The sequence below is a fragment of the Malus sylvestris genome, chromosome 7 (genome assembly GCF_916048215.2).
Source record: "Malus sylvestris chromosome 7, drMalSylv7.2, whole genome shotgun sequence".
Lineage (NCBI taxonomy): Eukaryota > Viridiplantae > Streptophyta > Magnoliopsida > Rosales > Rosaceae > Malus > Malus sylvestris.
Window position 1 is genome coordinate 19,840,651 of NC_062266.1, and position 26,488 is coordinate 19,867,138.

The following is a 26,488-nucleotide window of genomic DNA, read 5'->3' on the forward strand; positions in this document are numbered from 1 at the left end:
ATTAGCACTAGGAATCAATTACAGCATATGCCGTGTTATATAGGGTCTGAAATTCATCATCAATCATTGAGCTACTTACATATAAGATAGCATACAAAAGATATCCAAAGGAAAAGGGGATCCTGTGATCGTAGCCGTTCATCGTACATCGTACGGTTAGTTTTCGTTAGATACTATTTATATTTAATTTTAAATTTTAAATTTCAAATGATTTTTTACCACATGATGCACGATGAACGGCCACAGTTTGGCAAGGATCCTTTTCCATATCCAAAACCCAAAATGTGACAATCAGGAATAAAAGTTGTGTCTTTTAAAAAGACATGGTTGAAAAAACTATCATAGGGCAAAACAAAACAAATTACAAACAAACAGGCACCTTGCCACTTAGTATTACGGTCTAATGGTATTCTTCATCACTGGTAAGTGAAAGACCTTAGGTTTGATTGCTACCAAAGGCGAAATTGACCCAAATTATTATGATTAGATTATTGTGAGGTTTAGTCCACTCTCCTACCTCTTGGTATTGATAATATCAAATGTATTAAATATATATATATAAACATTAGGGAAATGACTTCACAATTTTTTTTTAGCTTATGATACATCTTTCTTTATTTTTGGCCATTAAATTAAATAAATTAAACAAAAATAATGATCAGAATTAAATATGAATATGTGAGAAATTAAAAAAGACGCATGTTTTTTTTTTTCCAGAAAAAATGTGTGTTTATCATTCATAAAAAATTATTAAATACATCATACGCTCCAAATATGTCAAAATCACTTTCATTGCAAAACTCGGTGAGTCAGCACCAAATGTTTGTTTGCTACCTAGTCATTGCGAGTAGGATCTCTCATGTGGGCTAGAACCGGACTCAATCTTTTCGTACATCTAATTACCTTAATATCTAGCTTAGTTGTAACTTTCATTACAAACTCAATTTGAATACAATCGATAGTACTACTCTAATTAGAGGGAAGATTTAAATCCGGGAACGCAGTCATGTGAAGATAAAAGCTCCCACCACCAGGACTAGCCACCACTTAGTGCAAACTCAATCCGAATTACCCAAAATTTTGGAAGTGCAACTCACTCTACACTATTAACCCCTCTTCAGTTGTTCTCACTTGGAATTTGGACTGCTGATTGTCATCCTGTCAAGAACATCTTGTTGTCGAGTGTCGACTAACCGTCGTAAACGAAAGAAATTGAGTAAAGTGACCTTTTTAGCATACCAACATCTTGTATTATTATTTACTTGATCGTCAAGCATGCTAATTTTGTTGATTAAACAATTTAAAGGGGGGTTTGCAGCTAAAGATTTCCAATGCAATAACGAGGATTAACATAATTACAAAGTATACATTAATTAAATAAAGCTTTCCATTAATGTAACAGGATAAATAACTTATATGCACATTAGCACCCCAAATACTCCACTCTCGACATTAAAACACTATGAACGAAATACACACAATCGCAGCATTTAGACAGAATCAGGCTCGATGGAGAGACACCGAAGGGGATTAATATGTCAATCCCTGGTCTTGAATGGCATGGCTCTGATGACTATCTGATGGTAGAGTGCAGCAAGTGCAGCTCCGATGAATGGTCCAACCCAGAAGATCCACTACAAACACACAACAAAATCATAGAAGATGTAAGACATGTATTCTCGTCTACGAATTTAGATCGATGCAACTTAATGACGTAACAATTTAATTTTACTCACGTGATCATCCCATGCATGGTCCTTGTTGTACTTGTAGATGATGGCAGCCCCAAGGCTCCTAGCAGGGTTTATGCCGGTTCCAGTGATGGGGATGGTTGCCAAATGAACCAGAAACACTGCAAACCCAATGGGGAGTGGAGCCTGATAAGTGAATTTTATATTATATATTTAATCATATTCTTGGTATATTTTGGTTCATATTTTGGAAGAATTTTGATACTTTGAATTGTATTTTCAATATAGGACTCTCAAATTCCTCTGGAGCACAACGTGATCAAATGGATGAATTTTGGAGTAATTCCAGTTGGAATACTTTCGTGATTCAATTAGCTTGATCGTATCAAAATTTGAGATTTTTCCACCAAGCGGTTATTTTCTGGCGATAAAATAAAGGAGCGATGCGCGGTGCTAGAAAATGATGTTTCTGGGCTTAAATTGCGTTTTTGGAGCCCAAGATGACCTCGATGGTTTCATGGCCTTCTGGAGATGTGTTCGGAACATCCTGATGTTTAAAACAACCTATCTTGGGCCGGATTTGGAGGAGATATGAGGCTAAAACGTGGCTGGACAAGTACTTGGCAGATTCTCCTAGTTTAATTAGGGTTTTATTTTCTAAGATATTTTATTATTTTTCTTAGTTTCCTAGTTGGAATAAAAAACCTATGTCTTTGGGTTTGTGAGTGTTGAGCAAATATATTGCTTTGGCCGTTTACAATTTTTCTTTACGCTTATTATTATTCAATTTCAGAGACAAAGAACTTAGCTAGGGTTCTTGAAGATTTTCTACTTTAAGGTGCTTTCATTCCTTTTATTTTTAATAATATTTTCTATTATTTCAATTATGAATATGCATAACTAATTCCTTTTGCTAGGGCGAAACCTTGAGCCTTAGCATGAATATGTAATTTTTATTTAATTGCTTATGATTGATTGCATGCACACTTTGAATTATTGATCACTGTTTTTAAACTATCTAATTATCTTGATGACTGGCCACCATTATGATGTTTAGACAAGTAATTGGATGCAATTCGGTCGGAATATCACCGGAGGATTGAGTATTGCTTCTTGTGATTGATAATTGTAATTTCATCTAAGACGAATATCACGTTCTTAGGGGTTGCATGGTTCTTCAAAAGGTTTTCATAAAACTTAATGAGTCTTGCATGTTCATATTTGATCTGAATATCACAGACGGATTGCATGTTAGATATACGTTCTTGCTTGAATATCACGAGGAGAATATACATTAGGAAAACCTAACCTTCGGAGTGGCATGTGTAAATCATAAGTAATTGGTAAAAATACATAGAATTGCTAGGTGATGGTGGAACCCTAGTGCCTTTATAAATTGGTATTTAAAACTCTTTTCTTCGATTATTTTAGTTTTTGTTTAAAATTCGTTTTTTAATATTACCCACTCTCAAACTCTCTTTTCTCAAGTTTTAATTCTAAGTATTTAATTAGGAATTGTTTCTACATAAATTATCAAAATAGTCCTTGAGGAAAACGACATTGCATGAGCATCTATACTACAATATCCTTGTATTCTTGCAAGTATTTCATGTGATTTTGACCCTATTTGCATAGACTTTAAAAATCCTATCAAAAAATTGGCGCCGTTGCCGGGGACTATTTTTTAGATAATTTTTGTTTAAACTTTTTCTGATTATTTTCTTTTATTATTTTTCGTAAAAAAAATAATAATAAATTCAATTTATTTTAACGCTTTTGTGTTATTGTAGATTCTGTAAACTGCATGGTCCAAACCAGATTAGGAATTGCCCAGATTGCACAGTTTGATCCAGAACCCGAACGCACAGTGCATAGACAGAGGAAAGAAAATAATTTGGTTTGGGACTGTGCACTGCAAGGCACTTTCCTGCAGGAATTGTTTGCTAGTTTTGTAGACAGTAAAATCACAATGGTGTTGCAATTGCCTGCCGCAGGCAGGCCACTCAGAGAGTCATTGGCTGCCCGAGCCAATGATGTTCCTAATTGTATTGTGTATCCTGCCCAGGAAGATGGCGATTCATTTGAGTCAAGTACCATATGCTTGAAATTTTACCTACTTTTCGTGGGCTGCCTAACGAGGATGCGAATTTACATGTCACAAAATTTATCGTGGGTTGCAAAAATATCTTGATCAGGGGTTTTTCTGCCGAGGCTATTAAGTTACATCTTTTTCCTTTTACTTTGAAGGATAAGGTTGAAACTTGGTTATTCACTATACCGGCTAATAGCATTACTACTTGGCAACAATGGCATACAAGATTCCTGAACAAATATTATCCAGTATCCAAGACATTAAATTACAAGAGGGAGATTATGACATTTACTCAAAAGTCAAACGAAGAATTTCATGAAGCATGGGAGAGATATACAGAGAAGTATATAAAATGTCCACATGTTAATATTGATCCAGATACACAAATGAATATTTTCTTTGATGGGCTTAATCCTACATCTAAAAGCCATGTTAATGCATCAGCTAGGGGTTCATTGTCAAATAAATCTACAAGAGAAGCATTTGAATTATTTGATACAATGGCTACAGAATCTCAACAGTGGGCAGCGGAACATTCACAGAAAAGGGGCATTTTTGAGTTATCAGCAGGTTCCCCTAATATGTCTGCACAAATGGAAAAAATGGAGAAGAAAATTGATGCAAAGTTTGACATTATTTTACAACAGATAGCAAATTCTACATATCAGCAGCCACCTGCAGCAACATTTTGCACTATCTGCAGCATGGCTACACACAACATATTAGGCTGCCCGCATAAAAAATCATACCCAGAGCTTGTGGAGCAACATGTTAATATGATGAATAGCTATCAAAGGCCTAGGAATGATGCATATGCAACTCATTACAATCCAAGATGGAGGGACCATCCTAATTTCAAATTGGGTGATAATCAAAATAATACAAGATCATTCCAACAAGCACAAAAACCTTTTGTACCATCCAAACCATCATTGGAGGATCAAATGGCTAAACTGGCAACAACAACACAAACATTCATGGAAGGTAGTAATCAAAGATTTTAGAATATTGAGGCATCAATTAAAAGTTTAGAGTCACAATTTGGGCAGCTAGCTGCGCAGATGTCAGACAGAGAAAAGGGAAAGTTTCCTAGTCAAACGGTGCCTAATCTAAGAGGTACAGAGGATTGTTGTGCAATACGGACTTTAAGGTGTGGTAAAAGTTATGACAACCATGCAAACGGCGCTGAACAGGATCTGCCAGCAATGAAATATCTACAAAATCTGCAAAAACAGGGGCAGAACTTGCCAATCCTGCAGCAAAACAGAATCTGACCAGATCAGAAACTGCCCCAAAATAGGTTTCTGAGCATGTTTATAATCTTCCATTACCATATCTTGAACGGTTAATGCCGAAGGCTAAGGATCAGTAGTTAAAAGACTTCATACAGACATTGGCTAAAGTTCAAATTAATTTACCATTGTTTGAAGCAATTAACAAGTTTCCTTCTTATGCCAACTTTTTGAAAGACGTTTGCACTAAGAAGAAAAAGCTCGTGGAAACAGAGAAAATTGTGCTCACAGAACAATACAGTGCAGTTCTACTGCACAAATTACCTCAAAAGAAGAAAGATCCAGGGAGTTTTACTATTCCTTGTACTATTGGCAATTCTGATTTTAAAAGTGCGTTAATTGATTTAGGTGCTAGTGTAAACTAATGCCTTATTCTGTTTTTAACGTTTAGGTGAAGGTAAGCTGAAGCCAACCTCCAACATTATTCAATTGGCTAACTGTTCAATTACCTATCCTAGAGGAATCATCGAAGATGTTATTGTTAAGGTTGCCAATTTATATTTCCCATCTGATTTTATGGTGTTGGACATGGATGAAGATTTGACAACACCCATCATTTTGGGATGACCCTTCATGGCAACAGCCCGGATTCTTATTGATGTTGAAGTAGGAACGTTAACACTAAGGGTTGAAGATCAAACAGTTGTTTTCAATTTGTTTGAAATCACCACATATCCAGATGATAAGCAAGAATGCATGCGTGTTGATGCATTAGATGGTTTGCCTAGTGCCAAATTGATGACCAGATCATTAACTGACTATTTTCCCACAAAAACTCAAGATGTGATTCGTGAGTGTGATAGTAAAGTGCAGCAGCAAAAAGTTCAACCAGTTGAAGTGCAAAAATCAAAAGCAGAACCATTTTTTTTTTACAACTATCTAGGCCACCAGATTGATCAAAAACATCTAAGTGTCAAAGGCAAGAATCAAAAGTTGCAAAGCATTCCAAGTTGTGAAAAAATACAGCCTGGTAGAAAGGTGTGGTTGTTAAATTCCAGTTTCAAGTTAATTCCAGGGAGACAAGAGTCTCGGTGGAAGGAACCTTATATGGTTAAGCAAGTTTTTCAAAACGGTAATGTGGACATTGAAGTAGAAAGCAGGGGGTGTGTGCTCAAGGTCAAGAAGTCTCTACTACAGCCATTCCCAAGGAGTTTGGTGCAAGCGAGTCTTTGACTCTGAAGGAACCAGTGATCTAGCCACCGGACTTCTGCGACGTCTAGCTACAGACTTAAAATAAAGCGCTTATTGGGAGGCAACCCAATTCTCTAACTGTTTCTTTACTTTCTTTCATATTTATTTCATTACTTTCAATTTCTAGCTGCATTTAAATTCCTAGGCAGCATTTCATGTTCAGTAAAAATACAGACAAAAAAAAAATTGTTTTTACGTGTTTTATTTTACCGATAGTATCTTCTACATTTTATCTATGATTTCAACACCTGATTTTTATGCAGCCAGCAAACAAGACAAACAAGACTTAAGGCACAGAGAGATCATTTTAGACGGAATCATGCATCCAGTAGCAGATCTACACCAATACCAACCCCATCTGTAATACACAAGCAGGGATGGGATGTTATACCTCTCTATTTTGCTCCGCGGCCATTCTTCTTTGCAGGCCAATAGTTTGGTAAGCCAAATGTGTCTTCACCATTTGGACGTCATCCCTGCACCACAACAATCCAGTGTATGAGTTACAGCGGAAGTGTTCATATATCATCAAAGGTGGGGTACTTCTGGGATCTATCGCTTTTACATTCGAAAATATCACTGATGGATAAGGCAACATTTTTCACCATTTGGGGGTCATCATTGGTGAAGAACAAAATTTTTACCTCTGCATGCCTCAAGTTAGCAATGTCGTCTCTATTGCCATGTCTTTGCTGCTGTCCAGCATCTAGCTCAAACACATTTGCACACAAACGAGACACAGCTTATACTCTTGTGGGGTGGAGTTATAGGAGACATGGAAATCACCACAATGCGCTAGTTGAGTGAAGATGTGTACCCCTGTGGGATGATTGAAGCTGCACTGTGCGTTCATTTCTATGGCAGACACTAACTGGTTTCAGATTTTGTTGCCAATCAGAGTGCGTGGTATAGATCAGCTAAGATCTGCAATTTTGGGGGACTTCCTACGGATAAACACACATCATGTGTTAGATCTTGCTTCCTTTCACCCAAATACATAAGGCTGGCAGGGAAGTAACACAAATTGAGGAGGATTTTTACCTTCAACATCTTCGTTTTTCCGCTCACTCTATCACAGCTCGGGACTCACGGAGGTTTGTTTGTTGCTGGGTTTTGGAAGGCTACAGAGATAGCTCTTCGAGAAGCTATAGGAGCTGCTGTGACATGGAGGTTTGACTTACTGGTTAGGTTTACGAGTTTTGAACATGCCAAGAGCTCCGTGAGTCTCTTTGGATTTTCTAGAGAGAGAGACGGAATGTTTTTTTTCATTTCAGAGAGAAATGGGTTCAGAGTGATCAGAGAGAAGGTTTTGTTATAGAGGTACCGCTGTTTTTTTTCTTTTCGAAAGAGTGTTGAGCACCTTGTGAGAAATGATACGGCCTAGGGGTTCTAAAAGCCATCTGACATGATAATGGGTGACTGCACCACATTTCAGCATCTCTATTGGAATCCTAAGGAGTTCCTTACACGAATGTATGACACGTGTCCAAATCTGGAGCCCTTCTTGTCTGTCCGAGAAAACTAATTTGAAATGGGGAAATAAAGAGCCATTTGGCTCTGGGTTTAATGAAAAGAAGAGAGTTGTTGGCTGACTCTAAGCTCGAGACACATTTAAAAGGGGATCCAATGTTTATTTCAAAGCTGCATTGAGTGCATGCGTGTGCTGCATTGCGTGCACGCAAGTGGGCTACTTTATGTTGGCATGCCAGCTACATGCCATTCCAATATCTCTGTGCGAATTTAATGTTCAAGGCCCACAGTTTGTCAGGCCACAATGGATTAAACTTCTACCAGGTGCAGTCTTTTCTCAATTTTTTTTATGTTCTTTATTTTGTTCCTTGTCATGTCGTTTTTGTCATTTCTTTGTCCTATTTTTGTTAATTATTCATAGGTTTAGTTAATGTCCGTTTTAATATTTAATTTTCCTTTTAAAGTTATTGCTTTATTTTCTTTTATTTTTCCACACCTTGAGGACAAAGTGTGAAATAAGTTTGGAGGTGGGAAAATATAAAATTTTAGTTTTTTTTTTTTTAAGATTGTGTTAGTTTAAAATTTCATTCTTTTAAGTTAATATCCATAGATTATTTTAAACGTTAGAACAAATGGACATGATGAAAGTTAATCCCACGGTAGAGTCTTTTCTATTTAACGTTACTTAGACACTAATTCACGAATTATACTTTGACAATTGCACATCAACCAACATGGTTTTGGGGAGTGAGATTGAAACACTTGCTTTCTTTCCAAGTGTATTTTTATTTTTGTTCTAAATAAAGTAAAGTTAATATGTGTTATAAAGTAATAATTGTCTCACCCGAGGTTCTGCCTAGTAACCGGGCTAGTTCTGCCTAATCAGTAGTGATTCTCGCGTCAAACGGTAGGGTTTTGGCATGAGACAGGCTAGTTAGTTGGTTTCGTAGCCTTTTTAGCTCGGGTTAATAAGTCCTTAAGGGTGTTCTACATCTAGTGCCCTAAAGCCCTAGTGGATTGGGAGTTATTGACCTAAAGCTCGCTACATGGGTTGGATCGAAAACTTAAGTGAACCGAAATTGCACGACCACTACTATTACTTCAATTAAAAAAAACAGAAGAAGAAGAAGAGAAAGAAAAAAATATATGCGAAGTTAGTGTGTGAAGTATGAATAAAGGGATGAGAGGTAAGAGTTTTGGTCGAGTCTCTTTAACTATGTTGGTTCACTTTACACCAAAGGAAGTTTGTGAATTCTTTTCTAATTGATTCTAAATGGCTTAGACTCTGTGGTGGGATTGATTGGAACTTTTGAAAAGATGTTCTAGTTTTTAAAATTTGCTATGGATTGCAACTTTGAAGGTAAAAATTTTTGTCAGTTAATTTTAGCTAGTTATTTAGTTTGTTAAGTTTTTATTGTTGTTTGAGTCTTGTTTTGCTTGAGGACAAGCAAAAAGCTAAGTTTGGGGGTATTTTGATAAGTGAATTTTATATTATATATTTAACCCTATTCTTGGTATATTTTGGTTCATATTTTGGAAGAATTTTGATACTTTGAATTGTATTTTCAATATAGGACTCTCAGCTTCCTCTGGAGCAAAACGTGGTCAAATGGACGAATTTTGGAGTAATTCCGTTGGAATATGTTCGTGCTTCAATTAGCTTGATCATATCAAAATTTTGGATTTTTCCACCAAGCGGTTATTTTCTGGCGATAAAATAAAGGAGCGATGCGCGGTGCTGAAAAATGATGTTTCTGGGCTTAAATTGCGTTTTTGGAGTCCAAGATGACCTCAGATGGTTTCATGGCCTTCTGGAGATGTGTTCGGAACGTCCTGATCTTTAAAACAACCTATCTTGGGCCGGATTTGGAGGAGATATGAGGCTAAAACGTGGCTGGACAAGTACTTGGCCGATTCTCCTAGTTTAATTAGGGTTTTATTTTCTAAGATATTTTATTATTTTTCTTAGTTTCCTAGTTGGAATAAGAAACCTATGTCTTTGGGTTTGTGAGTGTTGAGCAAATATATTGCTTTGGCCGTTTACAATTTTTCTCTACGCTTATTATTATTCAATTTCAGAGACAAAGAACTTAGCTAGGGTTCTTGAAGATTTTCTACTTTAAGGTGCTTTCATTCCTTTTATTTTTAATAATATTTTCTATGATTTCAATTATGAATATGCATAACTAATTCCTTTTTCTAGGGCGAAACCTTGAGCCTTAGCATGAATATGTAATTTTTATTTAATTGCTTATGATTGATTGCATGCACACTTTGAATTATTGATCACTATTTTTAAACTATCTAATTATCTTGATGACTGGCCACCATTAGGATGTTTAGACAAGTAATTGGATGCAATTCGGTTGGAATATCACCGGAGGATTGAGTATTGCTTCTTGTGATTGATAATTGTAATTTCATCTAAGACGAATATCACGTTCTTAGGGGTTGCATGGTTCTTCAAAAGGTTTTCATAAAACTTAATGAGTCTTGCATGTTCATATTTGATCTGAATATCATAGACGGATTGCATGTTAGATATACGTTCTTGCTTGAATATCATGAGGAGAATATACATTAGGAAAACCTAACATTCGGAGTGGCATGTGTAAATCATAAGTAATTAGTAAAAAATACATAGAATTGCTAGGTGATGGTGGAACCCTAGTGCCTTTATAAATTGGTATTTAAAACTCTTTTCTTCGATTATTTTAGTTTTTGTTTAAAATTTGTTTTTTAATGTTACCCACTCTCAAACTCTCTTTTCTCAAGGTTTAATTCTAAGTATTTAATTAGGAATTGTTTCTACATAAATTATCCAAATAGTCCTTGAGGAAAACGACCTTGCATGAGCATCTATACTACAATATTCTTGTATTCTTGCAAGTATTTCATGTGATTTTGATCCTATTTGCATAGACGTTAAAAATCCTATCAGAGCCAAGATCTGCATTTCCATTCGTACATAGAAACTTGTTTAATAACCGATGGAAATGGAAGCTATAGACATAGCTGCTGCGGTAAGGATACCACTTGCTACTTCACGGAAGAATTTCGTGTGCTACTTAAATAATGTAGACAATGTTCTAATATAGTACTCTATGATTATCTTTAAGAATTTCATTAAGATCCAAAAATCACAGCGAGAAGATTGACCAATCAGAATGGTAAGTTTGGCACAAGGGAAAAGTTGGTAACCATGGCATTACAACGATCATACAAGTAGACATGCATATTTATGGCTTTTACAGAAAATCCTTAAGAGAACAGCGTATAAACAAGTACTCAATCAAAGGTGAGATATACTTACAGGGACATGAGAGTCTCTGGCGTTTCTCTTGGCATCAGTGGCAGAGAAAACAGTGTACACAAGAACAGAAGTGCCAACAATCTCAGCACCAAGGCCGTCATCCTTAGTGTAGCCATGGTTCACCAACAATCTCAGCACCAAGGCCGTCATCCTTAGTGTAGCCATGGTTCACCACATTAGCTCCGCCACCGAGCAACTCATACTGGTTCTTTTGGAACCACTTCACCACCCCGGCACCAGCAATTGCCCCAAGGCTTTGCATCACAATGTAGAACACAGCTCTAGTCAGGGAGAGCTTCCTTGCTAGGAAGAGACCAAATGTCACAGCTGGGTTTATGTGACCACCTGTCGAAATTATCAATAAATCGACGATTAATATAACAAATATGAAAATTAGTTGGGAAACAGAGTGAGAATTGACAGAGAAAACTGGTAACTAAAATGAACACACTTTCAAAATTTTACTGCAAAGCAATTCTTTTTTCCAGAAATTTGGATTTGTAAGGTAAAGTTATAAAAGGCCAGTAAGTCCAATAAGAAAGATGAGGAACAAAGTTTGCACCTTCAAATCCAAATTTTTTTACTCTACTATTCTGATTTTCTGCTGTAAAAATCGTTAACCAAACAAGAATTGAAGAAAAATAACCCTCTGAAATTTCAGTTAATCCGAATAATATAAAGTTCTAAACCTAAGCTCACTTTTTTCTTCTTTCTTTTGGTAAGTGGTTTCTTTATTTTTCACAAACCCTAGTAAAACAGAAAATCCACCAATCCTCCAGTAGGTTCTCTCAGAAAGCTAAAGTAAAATAAAAGAAACTTTATTTCCCTCATTTTCCTGGGAACCAAACATCAACTTAAGAAACAACTCAAATATTCTTGTACATATCTGCACATATATATTTAACCCTAACTAAGGAGAAATTGGATTTTCATCCCTATTTTTACTACTCCATTGATTAAAACCTTATTCCTTTTCAATTTTTTGTCAAGATCCTTAGGTTTTAATAAACGTCATTAATTATTTAAATAATAAAATATATTTTTTATTTCTAAATATACTAGCCTCTTGCCACACGTGTATGCGTGTGGCAATTGGCCTTTTTATATTAGACCATGTTTCATTTTTTAAATTTTTTTATTTAAATAGCTAATATACATTTTTATTAAAAATCATTCAAAAAAAATTAAGCAAAAACATGAAACCTAACCACCTACTAACGTGGGAGATTTTTTTTTTCTTTTCTAAAGTTTTAAATTTATATTCATTGAAAATTAAAAAGTGGTGAATCAATTAAACTTTTTTTGGTTCAATTGTAATTTTTGAAATTCTTAAAGGGCAATTAAACTTTATATATATATAGATTCATTTAGTATTATAAATGTTACATTTGGTATATTTATATTTATGGCTAAAATTTTTATCATATATTTTTATTTTTAGTTTATACCCATTTTTAATTTGCAACCCTTTTTTAATTTGTACCAAATTTCTTTTCAGTTTTAATTTGTACCCATATATTAATTTCTTTTTGTGCCCATATTTTTTTAAAGTTTTATTTGTATTTGTACCCTGTGACGACCCGTCCCGAATAATTATATATTTTATCCTCGAAAGCATGGAAATGAATATTTTGCCCTCGTTGGCCTTGTGACATGGATGTACGTAGATAATTTTAAATTCTTTTTCGCTGACGTAATTAAATTGTGCTCGACGTCACGAGAGCACTGACGCGAATTAAGGTCGAATCATGTTTGTAATGAAAATGTTACAAATAGATAAAGATAATTTGGGTTGTCATCATATGCCACCAATCACCCTAATTCCTACAATTGATAACCCAATCAAAATTGGATTGGTTTTATATTCAACTGGACCCAATTGTTATGCCCTAATTTCCATATCCCAATTAGGGCTTATGATTTTGTTTATTGCTGGCCAACTCGTGACAAAACACACTCACACACACACACACACACACATACACACACACACACACAAGTGCAACCTTCAACTTTCCTCTCCCTTCTCGAAATTTCCTTCCCGTCCATACAACTATGATTTCCAACTCCTAAACATCACCTAAACACCACATATTGAACCTTTAAGGACTTCCATTGTGTTCCTTGTAAGCTCACGATCCCATTTATACCATTTGTTTGACGTAAGGACCTTGAGAACCCTGGAACTCGTGAGCTCCGGTAAGACACCCTGTTACTTCGACGTGATCGTGGACATTCCATGGTATTTTAAGGCTCAAAAAGGGTCTTAAGTAATACTATTAGGATTTTAGGCTGATTTTGGAGTGGTTAAAACATCGGAACATTTGGGTTTGTCAAGTTTCAAATTTGGCCGGTTGTGTCGAGCTACTTTCTTACTGTTTTCTATCAGTTTTAGGACCTCTAAGAGGTAGGACCATGTTCTTCTCGTTTAGGGCTTAAAATTGATATAAAATTCGTGGAATTTGGTTGAAAAATGAGTGAGATATTGAAGTTTTAAATTTTTCCAGAAACCGATGACGCAGTGGCGATCGGCGACATAATCCAATGATCCACCGGAAAAGAAAGGAGAATATTCCGTCAACTTTGTAGAAATATACTAACGGCGTCAGGTATATTTAACAGAATATTCTCTAATGGCGTTAAGGTTTCCATTCAACATGCCAGGCACGTGCCTGCACATGGCCGGCGCATGTGGTCTTGCCTTGGCCAGCACATGAGGGCGCGTGGGTCATCGAAAAATTATTCTAAAAAATGGGGATGCTCGTGGTGTTGAGTAGGCCACGATGGTATATTCAAACACCCCAATTAAGCAACGTATGAGAAGTTATTATACGGTTTTGATTATGTGCTTAAATTAACGTTAAATCAGTGGTTTCACATATAAGCGAGACGTTCCCGGAGGATGAGCGTAGCCAGGCGAGACTTGGGGGCTATGACCCTGCTACATACTAGTGAGTGGGCTTTTGGTTTTCTATATATATATATATATATATATGTTTTACGTTTTCCCAGAAATTGTTTTAAATGGATTTACGATTTTAAATGCCATGTCAATTGCATTACATTTTAGTATGTGTATTACTATAGCTATGCATATTATTGCATAACGTTGTGGATGCCCAGGTAAGCTTCAAGTGAGTATATATTGATGGTAGTGATTGCAGTGTGTATGGTATTGTTTAGAGGCATTTAGTGCTCATTATCCTACACCCCAATGTTAGTGCTCCACCCTAGGCCAGGGCCTAGCCTTTACGTGATCGTTTACCTCCCGCACCGTACGCTAACCTTGGATCCACGGTAGGTGCCAGCCTGTCGTACAGACCACATTAGATGGTTCCGACTCGTTCGTGACTTGCGATTCATCGCACAACCTTCACGTGATCGTAGCACTTGAGTGTATTTATTTACACCCAGCCTGTCGTACATACCACATTAGGTGGTTCCGACTCGTGTACATGATTTGGTAGATAAGCTATAGGTTCAGCCGTACAAGTCACGTTAGGTGACTGCGGCTGACATATCACTTTATATTGATTTATTTCATTTGGCTTACTTAATTCATTGCTGAAATACTTGACATGGCATATACTTGGTTTCACTACTTCGAGCATGATTTCTATATACATACGTATTATTTTCTGGGAAATTATACGAGTTTTACGGTGAGGGGTTATTATTTTTGGAAAGAGAAATGATTCTAAAAAGCTTTGTTTTTGCCCACTCACGTTTTCTACTTTGCGCCCTTCCATGTTCTAGTTAGAAGTTCGTGTTGGTGGCTCACGAGGACTCTACGGCGGTTTTGACAGACATCCATCAATGTAGGTTTTCTTCATATCCTATATAATTAGTATTTAGCCTGCTGGATTACGCTTTGGTACCTACACTCTGATTATGTGTATCTACACTCTAACACTTTCACTCGTACTTATATACTAGTCTAGTGTAAGTTAGTTAGTTTGGTTTTTATTTACCCACATTATCTTATCACCTTTACAGCCGCACGGCACACATGGCTACATCACCTTCACGTGACGGCCAACATGTCTCGATTTAGGTCGGGGTGTGTCAGTTTGGTATCAGAGCCTAGGTTTGGCAGTCTTGCATATTTTTAGGAGTATTCTAAGCATTTTGATGTCTTATGCCAGAACCATGCCGCCTCAAAGAGAGCCACGTACTTCCTCCAAATCTTACTTTCCTGATATTGGCCTGTTGGGTGAAGCCATTGCTAATGTCATTTAGTCTTCATTGCGCCCTCCCTAGAGGTCTCCCCTGGAGACAGTTTATAATTTAAAGTTTAATGATTTTGTTGGTACCAAGGGGCCCGAGGGAGCTGAACGTTGGCTCAATCATGTCGAGAAAACTTATCGAGTAATGCAGAGGCAGTGGAATTTCCCTGAGGATAGATGGGTAGAGATGACTACTTGGTTTTTAGGTGAGGAGGCTGCATCCTGGTGAAGGCAGGAATCTTTTCAATTGTCACCAGAAAAAGCCGCGGACTGGGAGATTTTTAAGCAGCTATTCCAGAAGAGATTTGTACCTCCAGAGTATATAGATATATAGATCGTAAGAAGCAAGAATTCATGGGTCCAAAGCAAGGGAAAATGTCAGCTAATGACTACTATAGAAAGTTCACTGATTTATCTCGGTATGGTCACGAGATTGCTGAGAATCCTGCTGAGATGCTTAGAAGATTCAAGTGGCGTACTCGAAAGAAGTGGCGTTCTATGGCGACCACGACTCCCTGCTCTACATATCAGGAGTTTTATGAGATTCTACTGCGGGTTGAGGATTTTGAAAACATGCCTAGTGACAGTGAGGAAGAAGAAGAAAAAGATAATAATCAGAAGAAAAACAATAATAAAGATAAAGGTCAGTCATCACAGGGACCTCATAAAACGTAGAGTTTTAAGAGAAGTGGTACTAGTTCTAGCTCTTCTAGTAGGGGTTCGAGTTCCACGGTACCGCGGATGGGCGGCCATTCATGAGGTTCCCACTTTTAGAGACAAATGGATTTTAGTGGTTCTAGTGGTCCATTATGTCGTAGATGTAATGGTTGACATTTTAGGGATTATAGACAGGGCAGCAAAGGATGTTTTGTTTGTGGTCAGACGGGATATCGAGCTATTCAATGCCTATAGAGCCAGCAAAAGCCTCAGTCATCTGCCTTACCACCACCAGTTTCTATTCAGCAAATTCCCAGGTTTAGTAGTTATACCAGACGGGTTATGGTGGAGCATATCATTATCAGGGTGATATAACTCCATATTCTGGATGATAGTATTAGTACTCGTACGATCCGTATCATCAGAGTGGTTATGCTTAGTATTCAGGAGGTTACCCGCCATAACCATCATATCCAGCTGGTGGATCACAGAGGTATCCAGGAAGACAATTCCAGAACGTTAAGGTTGCTTCTAGTAGTGCAGGATCATCGAGGCAACCTAATCAACCTGCTCAGGGACGAGGTTTGCAGAGACTTGGAAACCAAGCTAACAGAGGTCGTGGAGGACGATAGCAGCCATAAGGTCGTGTTCACCATATTACTCTGCAGGATGCCCAGAACAATCCTAATCTTATCATGGGTACGTTGAATATTATTGGCCATGTTGCTAGAATATTAATTGATTATGGTGCCACACACTCTGTTATTTCTCATACGTTTGCTCAGACGATGCAACTTTACCCCACACCTCTTGGCTATAAATTAAAGTTTTCGATGCCTAAAGGTGAGACATGCTATGTTAGCTGGGTATATCAAGGATTTCCCGTTCTAGTGGAGTACATCGTTAGGCTAGCTAATCTTGTTCCATTAGATATTGTTGACTTCGATGTTATTCTAGGCATGGATTGGTTACACTACAATCGTGCCAAGATGGATTGTTATGAGAAGACAATCACTTTTCATCGGTCGGGCTTGCCCGTGGTTACATTTATGGGTGTACATAGTGGACTAAGGCATAGTATTATCTCTGCCATGAGGGCTAAAAGGTTATTGAGGAAAGGTTGTCAGTGGTATTTGGCTCACATGGTATTAAATGAGGATACGCCTACCCGTGTGGAAGATGTATGGGTAGTTAGGCATTTCCCTGATGTTTTCCTGGATGATTTACCTAGATTACCACTAGATAGAGAAGTGGAATTCACTATTGATTTACTCCCAAGTACAAATCCTATTTTCTTAACTCCCTATCGAATGGCTCCTGCGGAGTTGCGGGAATTGAAAACCCAGTTGCAGGAATTGGTTAATAAGGGTTTTATTCAGCCCAATAATTCACCTTAGGTCAAGGCCAAGAGCCTCACACGCTCACGATGAATGGGAAGCTTTGGCCGAAGAACCTCTGATGCCAAAGTTAGAATTTAGAGAGAAAAAGTATTTGGAGAGTTTTTGGGCGTTTTGCAAGAGTGTGGAATATGTTTTTGGTGAGAATGGGAGCCAATATATTGGGCATGGCCGGTCCCCTTTGGAGAAGGAGTGGCCGACCATTAGGTAGGGTTTTTTAGGTTTTATTTTGGTTTAATTAGGGGTTATGAAATAATTAGCTAATTAATCAAAATAACTCTCTAATTAACTTAGCTAATTATTATCATAAAAAGGAAAGATGTGGTAGAAAAGGTAGGAGGCATGGCTAATTTCCTTGGTGTGGAGGATAACCGGCCTTTATGGTGTTTGTTGGATATAATGGATGGTTTAATTGACAATTAATGGGTTAATTAGGTAATAAACCCATTAATTAGCCAATTAACATAATTTAAAAGGAATGTGTTTGAGAATTACCTTGTAGAAAGGATTTGATGTGGTTGGATGAAATAGGTTTTGAATTGTTACCTGTTTTGGGCATTTTTGACTTGGTTGAAAGATGATTCTCCACTACTCGCGCGCATGAATCCCAATGCACCTTAAGGGTATTATTGTCCTATGTGGTTGGATGAAATAGGTTTTGAATTGTTACCTGTTTTAGGCACTTTTGACTTGGTTGAAAGATGATTCTCCGCTACTCGCGCGTATGAATCCCAATGCACCTTAAGGGTATTATTGTCCTTTTTTATCCAAAGATCCACGTGTCGCCTTGTGATTATTTTTGGCTCCACAAATGCCCCTACACCTGTTCGGCTGCTCGCAGGAAAAGGCAGTAGGTGTAGAGATCTTCTTGCTTCAGGAAACGTAGGATTGTTTCCTATTTTGATGTTGATTCTCTCTTTAATATGAAATTAGATCCTTCTAGGAAAGGGAAATAAATTTCTCTCAAAGCCTATTTAAGTTCACCTTAAGTGGATTATTAAATCAACTTTGGAGAGCGATTTATTCTACCCAATAAGAGAGAGAGAGCTTAGAGGATATTTGTTCCCCCTTCTCTAGCAATCTTCTACATCTTGCTCGTGCAAATGACCGTTTTTCGTTGATTTCTTCATCTTCTCTGTGCCACATCGATGTAAGAAAAAATTTAATTTTTTGGATAATGCTATTGCGGGGCAGCCGTCGGGGTGGTGCGGCATGTCGATCGGCAGGGGCCAGGAGTAGGCTAAAGAGGTGTTGTGGCAGTGACCATTGCTTTAGGCTGCTCAACTTAGCTAGAGCCATGGACAACTTATGCAGCTGAGGCCACGGATTGAAACGCTGGGACGTAGTGCTAGACGAGCTGCATGGCTCATGTCTTTTGGACTCTTGGTCCTGACACGGGCTAGGTCGGTGATTGAGAGAAAAAAGAAGGTCGCAGGCCTCATAAGCTGCTGGAATGCTGGGCATGCAGGCCTCATGCTTGCTGGAATGCTAGGTTGAACTCCCTTGCTGAGTACCGTGAATGGCATTGGCTGCTTAGTTCTCTTCACTGAGAGAAAAGTGGACTGCCCACGAAAGATGAGGTAAAAAAGATCAAGGCAGATGCATTGGCTCGTCTGATCGCTGTCGTGGAGCCCACTATGAATGAAGGTGGAAAAAAGAGATCTTCCCCGCCTGCTCAAGAGATGCCAGTTGAGAAAAACTGAAGACTTCCTCCGTTGCTCATGAGGGTCTGCCTGTTACCGAGATACCTGTGATTAACGTAACTTTTTCCAATGGGAAGAAAAAATGAGGTTGCTAGATCTGTGCATGTGGCACCTGCCATGTCGAGAATGGCTAGTATGATTGTTGACAGGATTGTTCAGCGTAAAGGTCCTGTCATGCCCCTAGTGCCGAAGTCTGTACCAAGATGTCTATTGGGAGCTAAGTCTGGTTCACCTTTGGAGAGGCTTGCTACTATGAATAATGATAAGGTGGACTCTGCTGCTAAAGTGGCGCTAAGGCCCACTCCCTTTACTGTTGAGACTGATTTGCCCGTGTTGAACAACAAAAATATACAACATAAAAAAAATAGAGTCCATACAAATTGGGTCAGACTATAAGGCAAAACAAAGATGTAAACCAGCCCAAAAGTTAAGAATGGGCTTTATATACAAACCAAATATCCATAAACAAATAAATAAAATATAAATAAGTAAATAAGGAAAATTTCCTACAAAAGGGGGAAGTAATAAACAGGTTCCCCCCTTTCCTGCAACAAAAAAACGTGGGGTCAGTTAAGAGAGGTTAAGAGAGAGTGGTAGGAAGTCATGCCCTCCATCTTCCCCCCCCACATAACAAGCTCTAGAACCCTCCTATGATGCCTATAAATAGGCATCAGCTACAACAAGAGAGCGGGGACAGAAAAAAGATAGGGGATACTCTGCTAAAAAAATAGAGAAACATTGAGAGAAAATACTCAGAGCAACGAAGTGCTGCCAAAAAGAGAAGGAATTCAATCGTTCGAGTCAAGAACCAAAGAAGAATATTCATCACCAAGTATGAAACAAGTTATATTTAAATTATTATTTTTCTCTTGTTTCGTTGTAGGAAGAATAAAAAACAGAGCAACGTAAAAAGCGTTGCAGCATAGACCACCATAGAGAAACAAATAGAAGGAAAAAATAAAAGAAAGGGAAAGAATATGCAGAGGTCCACAACAACGGATTTGTTTTTCCTAGTCTTTCTTTTAGCCTTCTTGCTTTTTTTTTTTGTTTGGTATTTTCCTGCACCAAACAAATGGAGGTGAAGACTTTGAACAACCTAACTCCCCACTAACTGCAGCAGAAATAATCTCCAAGGATCCCATAAATTTCTTTGGGGTGGCCTAGATCACTCCGTGAAATTTTAACCAAGTCTAAAGGGTCTATACCCCCTCACCGGACTGTCATGTGCAATTTCAAAATCCCAAGCCTGGTTTCTGTAAAGAAAGACAGCAAGGAAGAGACAAGGAAAAGAAAAAATACCACATGACCGACTCATGGTTGGTCCAATTCCACAAGAAGAAAAGTTTTCAACACAAGACAAATAAAAAGATGAAGGAGACGTGAAGAAGTTTCAAGGGGTCAAAGTTTCAAAGTTGGGACAAAAGGAAAAGGTTCACAGTTTCAAGCTTATCTGCCATGTGAAAATGGGACAAAAGGAAAAGGTTCAAAGTTTCAAGCTTCTCTGCCATGTGAAGTTTAAACTTGAAAAGGACAAGTAATTGCTATGTTCAGGCCGTGTAAAACACTTCAAAGACAAACCATATTTACTCATGCCTACTAAAGAAAAAATGTTATGGAGGGCTAATATTGATGAGAAGGAAAAACAAGCAGGACAAAACTACTATGAGCACGGTTATTATAAAACCACCCACGGGACATTCAAATGGAAAAGTATAATTCCCAATCTTTAAATAGCTAAAAGAAGGTTCAAAGCCTTCTTTGTCACGTGAAGATGGGACAAAGATTTTCATTGTGTCAAAAAATTTCACTTGCTGCTCTGCCATGTGAAGAAAAAAAAAAGGTTCAAAGCCTTTATATTAAACACTTGCCATCCCAAATTTACAAAGAGGGAAAAGCTTACTGCCAAATTTCCCAAATTATTTGGGAAACCCATTCACATGGTAACCTTTGTATTAAACACCAAGAAGACTTGGTAGACAAATCAAAACTACAGAAAGATTTTTGGGAAAAGGCATCACACTGTACAAATGTTAAAGAGAAAATATGGCAAGTATCGAAGGCGCAACATGAATGGGAACATAAAAAGGGTGTCAAAATGACACTGTCAAGGCCAATCAAGTAAAATCTCTTTGTGGAAACAGAAATACTAGAGTGATAATTGCACACGAATACATCAAAACTCATTCAAAATATGGCAGATACTATGAGTGCGTTACTACAAATTTCAGAGTACAACTTTCACCTTTGGAGCCATGAATCAACAATTGTCTTCAACTAACTCAGGGCTGCAAAATGGTTTGTCCAACAACCAATCGAAGAGATATCATTGCATGTGACTCCTGCATGGAAAAAGTTAATAAATTTATCACAGTTTAATAGCTTCATTCCACCCCCAAAGACATAGGCAAATCTAGAACTTAAAGAAAAGAAAATGGGTAACCTACTTGATAAAAGGAAGCACAAGCAAAGTGGTGAGCTTTCGATCCACAAAAAGAACAACAAGCAAAATGGCAAGAGCAAGAAAACGAGGCAGCAAAAAAGCTGAAAGCTTTTATGACCTGTGCAAAAATGGGTTTGCGATTTAAGGAGAAACGGTGGTAAATTGAAGTAATTTGAACAAAGAATCTGAGCTCTAACAAACCTTACCCATTTTTACTCTGAAATCAGCAGATACTGATGCGAATAATATAAGCACACAAATTAAACCCTCTTTTTGACAATTGTAGCAAAGTATGTAAGTAGGGATCGTTCTAAACCGGGGATTAGGAGGGCTTGCTAAAACCTCTAAACTGACTCAAAAACAAAAAGAAACAAAGTTAAAAATGTAAACAAAAGATTTTAAAACAAGAAAGTAAAAGGGGGATTTGAGTTTGGTGAAGTTGAAAGTAAAAACGAATAAACTAAAAACTTAAATAGATTTTAAACAAATTTGGGTTGTATGGATAATGGAAGGCTAGCTAAGGGGTTCTTCTCCACACATGTCTTGCTTGCCTACAAAATGATTTCCAATTGCTCTTCGATAAGTTATGAATACTCAACGCCCCAAATTAACCGTGAATTGCATTAATTAACTCTCAGTTTTTCAACAAGTTATTAGATTGGATGATTGCATACGACAACCCAAAACATTCCCTACAAGTTCCCTACATGAATTGCATAATAGAGATACAAGCAAGAATCATTAAGTTCTATGAAAAACATAAGCATTGACGAGGCACTCGTTACTATGATTTGCATGAAACTTATGCCAAGAATTTACTTAACGTGATTGTGACTAGCAACCTTCACTACTTGTGAATATAAGTTCATAACGATTAGGTGAAACTCCCTTATATTCTAGCATCAAATTCATGCATGAAAATTAAGCGTGCACTCTCAACCAACATACACAAATTAGTTTTTATACGAACGGATAATTAAATTGAATTCACAATTCAAGAAACGCAATTGGAAGTAATCAAATCATATAGCAAGCATAAACATGGTTTTGAATCGCCCCCTAGCCAAGGGGGGTTTAGTTCCTCATTATTACAAAACAAAGATAAACAAATTTAACCATTGAAAAACAAAGGGAAGAAAGCACCTAAACGTTCCAACGATCCATGTTGGATAGCAAGCGCGTCCAAGGACTTTTCTCCTTCTCCTTGCCGCCACAACAAGGTTGGAATGATGTTGAAGGGTTGGTTATTTGGAGGAATGGATGGGAAGGGGTTTAGATATGTAGGAGAGGCAAGGAAAGGCTTGGAGAATGGTTAATTTCTGGATGATTTGAATGAGGTTGCTGCCATGGTATTTATAGGAAGAGGATGGACATGTTTAATGCAAAAATCTGGTGGAATGAAGTAGGTAAGGCATGGCAAGGTGGAGAATTGTTGGTGAGGGTAGGTTTTGAGTCATCCACTCACATGTCATGGTGAGTTAAGCATTGCATCATCCACTCAAATGTCATGGTGAGTTAAGCATTACATCATCCACTCAAATGTCATAGTGAGATAGGCATTGCATCATCACTAAAAAAATCTGGTGGAAGTAAAACAAAGGGAAGGCCACGGCATTGATGAATTTTATGGGGTATGCATGGTTTTGAGTGAAGTTTTGGCCAATCCTTCTAGAAATTTATCCCTTCTTGCAACTTGTATTTGTTTCACCAGATTTTTAGCATGTTCCTAGCCTCTTTTGTCTTCAAATTCGTCCATCCATCTTGCTCATATCATATGTAATCCATTACAAGCTCAAAACTGCTCCAAAATGCACTTTCTTGCTACCTTAGCCCTTTGGACCTACAAACACACGAAAATGGCTTAAAGTACTAAAATAACTAAGAACTAATAACGTAAATGCAAGAAAACTAGTTAACTAAGTCGCATAAATATGCGTCTATCAGATACCCAATCCAAATAGAAGTCTGAAATATAACGAAATCCACGGGAGCCCAAGTATATCGGATTAGCTTTTTATTTCCAAAGGGAAACCACCGGGTTTCAGAGCTAAAGAGAAAAGGGAATGTTGAGGCCACCCTGCGGAGCGGGGTGATTATTGATATGCACCTGACGTGGGAATTGACAAAGTAAGGAAGGAGAAATGGTTCACGTGGGAATTGGTAATGAATGGGAACAAATTGACAAGGGTCCCAGAAAGTAAAGAATAAGAAAAATAGGCAACCTCACCTCTTTGATACCAAACAAAAATTAGGAGAAAAGAAGTCAAAGCACCACTGAAGAAAATGGTGATGTGACGTGGCAATCAAAACAGCCAATTCTTTTGCCAAAAGTAGAGTATATCTACAACCACCAAAATGCACCATGCTAAATATTAGTCTGATGCTAGACTACATCAAGTTAGCTGTTACTTGCCTTCAAATCATGAGGCTAATTGAATAAACCAAATTCTAGTGGTACGAAACCACAAAAATTCTTCAATGGGTCACCCACCTATTCAATCAAAATTCCAAAATTCAAATCTCAAAATCCAAATTCCAAGTTCGTTCAAAATCAACACAAGGGCTCTAAAACCCTTCTAAATTGTTATACTTAAAATTCTAAATTAATGGGTCATTTACCTATTAATTATACAAATCCAAATGGCTTCTCATTTTTCCAAAGGTCCGAACACAAGATCAAATCAAACTTTATGAACTACGCCGGTTTGATTCCGTTAAGGATATGTAGGCAGTCTGATATCAAATTATAGACACAACCGTGAAATCAAGACGAATCCCTAGTTTATATAAACTAAATTCACTTCTAATTACAAATTCTACGAAGAGTAAAAAAGAAGCGAGCTGGTTCAAATTACGAATGATGCGAAGCCGCTTCAAATGGTACAAAGCCGTTTCACATTACAAATGGCACAAAGCCACATCAAATTCCAAATGGCATGAAGCTGTGTCAAATCCCAAAAGGCATGAAGCTGAAGAAAAATCTCAAATGGCATGAAACCGAATCAAAAGCTCCAATGGCTTAAAGTCCTCGCCTGCAAGAGCCTAAACTACACAAGGCACGAACGCTCCAATGGCGCAAAGTCCTCACCCGCATGAGCTAAAACTGCACAAGGTATCAAATCCAAACAAGTATCAAGCATACATGAACTACGAGTGACTTGATCCCTCAAGAGGGTACGTAGGCAATCTAGGGTTCGACCTAGGTGCAGTCACAAAATCAAACAAACACCAAAATCCTCAAGTTACATTTTCTTCGAATTGGAATCAAAAGGTATTCCTTTCCCAAAAGAAGGGTTATAATTAATAGGCGCATAGCCTAAAATGGGTCGAACTCGAATTAATAAAACCCTCTTCAGAAAAATGAACGAGGGTGAAATTGTGTCGAGTGAATTATTTGTTTACATATTATATACAATTTTTGCTCAACAGCTCGCTAGGAAGGAAGAGACTGCTCGCGTGGGCAGCTGTGAGAAATCCATTAAGCCTGCTTCTAAGGAGGCTACTGAGATTTGTGTGCTTTTGAAACTAGATCTGCTTGAAGACATTGACGCTTGTGCTAAGTTTGTTGATGGCAATAGATATGTTGTTTGCCCAAGTTCCTTTGTAAAGCATATGACCCAATATAGAAGGACTGCTCTGCTTGCTATGATGCATATATAGCAAGGTTGCCAAGAAGGTGGTGAAGATTATGGCAGCTGAAGCTTATTCCTCAGCCGAGAAGATCAAGAGGTTGGATTCTTAGCTTGTTGTTTTGAAAGGGTCTAATATTTCTGCCCCCACTTCTCTATAGCTTGAGACCGTTCGCCAAGATATTGTTGACTTAAAGACCAAGCTTGACGCGATCCAAGTTAAGTATAAAAGTGCAGAGAAGGAGATTGGATGTTACATACCTCAGATTCAAGATCTTGAGTTTGCAGTTTCTAAGCTTCGTTTCGCTGCTTATGTAAAGGATGAAGAGTCGATTGCTGCTTATAATCAAGTGATCCACTTCAAGAAGGTTGTTGATAGGTTTGAACCCCAAGTGTTGGAACTTCAAGGTGTATTGAAGATCAACAAAAGTTCAAAGAATGAAGTGGATGAGCTGCAATGCATCCGTGTTGGTCTGCTTGAGAAGAATGAGCAACTGAAGGGTGAGAAGGCTGGGCTTGAGGTTTCGAGACCTTCTCTATTTCTCCGGAAGACTTACTTGCTTTTACTTTTGAGGCTTCCATTGGTGAAGTAGTTGGAGAAGTTAGTGTCTAGGCTGGGGTAGTCGGAGGAGAGGCACCGGATAATACCGCTGCTGAGAGCGTCGCAACTGCTGAAAGTGTGGCAATCGAGTAGTCGTGGGATGTCCAAGCTGCTGTAGTCTTTTAGGTAGCCTTTAAGATTTTATTTGTTTTTCCTTCTAGCTTTTGTTTTGCTTGAACTCCTTCGACCTTTGCTAATTGTTTATAAACATGCTTCTTTCACTTTTCTTCATCTTCACTTCTTTTGTTCATGCCCTAACCTTTAGACTTGATAGACCAGTGGAAAACATGCTACTTTTTTATAAGCAGACAAGCTTGCATAGCCTATGCAGTCGTAGGTGTTGGTGTAGAACTTTGCCAAGTTGTTAGCCATAGGGTTGGCAGCCGGATGCCTTGCTTACAGAAGCAGACAAGTCCACGTAACCACTAGGTTATTCCTTGGCTTTTTCCAATTGCGTAGGTTGCGTAGCAAGTATCACAACAATTTAGGACTTGGTGTAGGTTGTTCCGCGCTTGGCAAAGGTGAAGCTTATCGACTACGTAACATGTCGGCAGTGGATAAAACGTCGTATATACACGCTAGCTTGTTTAACCTTTCATAAGAATGTGCGGTTGTATAAGTCTAGCACAGCTTTACTGCTCGAAAGGCAAGCCGTAGGCAGTCTTCCAGAAACCGTAAGATACCTTAGTGCACTAGGTAGCAGTTTTCGAGTTCCAGGGCAGCCGTCTGTAGGGCATATTGCATAATGTGCTCCCTCCTTCTCTAGGGCCCGGTTCCCCTCGGATT

General features: G+C 38.0%; 2 long non-coding RNA genes and 1 pseudogene across 2 annotated transcripts; all 3 read right to left on the reverse strand.

Annotated features, from left to right (window-relative positions):
* Window positions 1–1,369: 1,369 nt before the first annotated feature.
* The window catches only part of LOC126630154 (aquaporin PIP1-3-like), a 41,757-nt pseudogene continuing 16,638 nt past the window's right edge, over window positions 1,370–26,488 (reverse strand).
* Window positions 6,483–7,671, reverse strand: LOC126628784 (uncharacterized). Its single transcript, XR_007625599.1, has 4 exons — window positions 7,627–7,671; window positions 7,308–7,592; window positions 6,911–7,210; window positions 6,483–6,742 (listed from the first exon to the last, which is right to left on the reverse strand). It is a non-coding gene; the product is annotated as an uncharacterized LOC126628784 (long non-coding RNA).
* On the reverse strand, window positions 20,949–23,412 carry LOC126628785 (uncharacterized). The gene is made up of 3 exons (XR_007625600.1): window positions 21,679–23,412; window positions 21,477–21,590; window positions 20,949–21,371 (listed from the first exon to the last, which is right to left on the reverse strand). It is a non-coding gene; the product is annotated as an uncharacterized LOC126628785 (long non-coding RNA).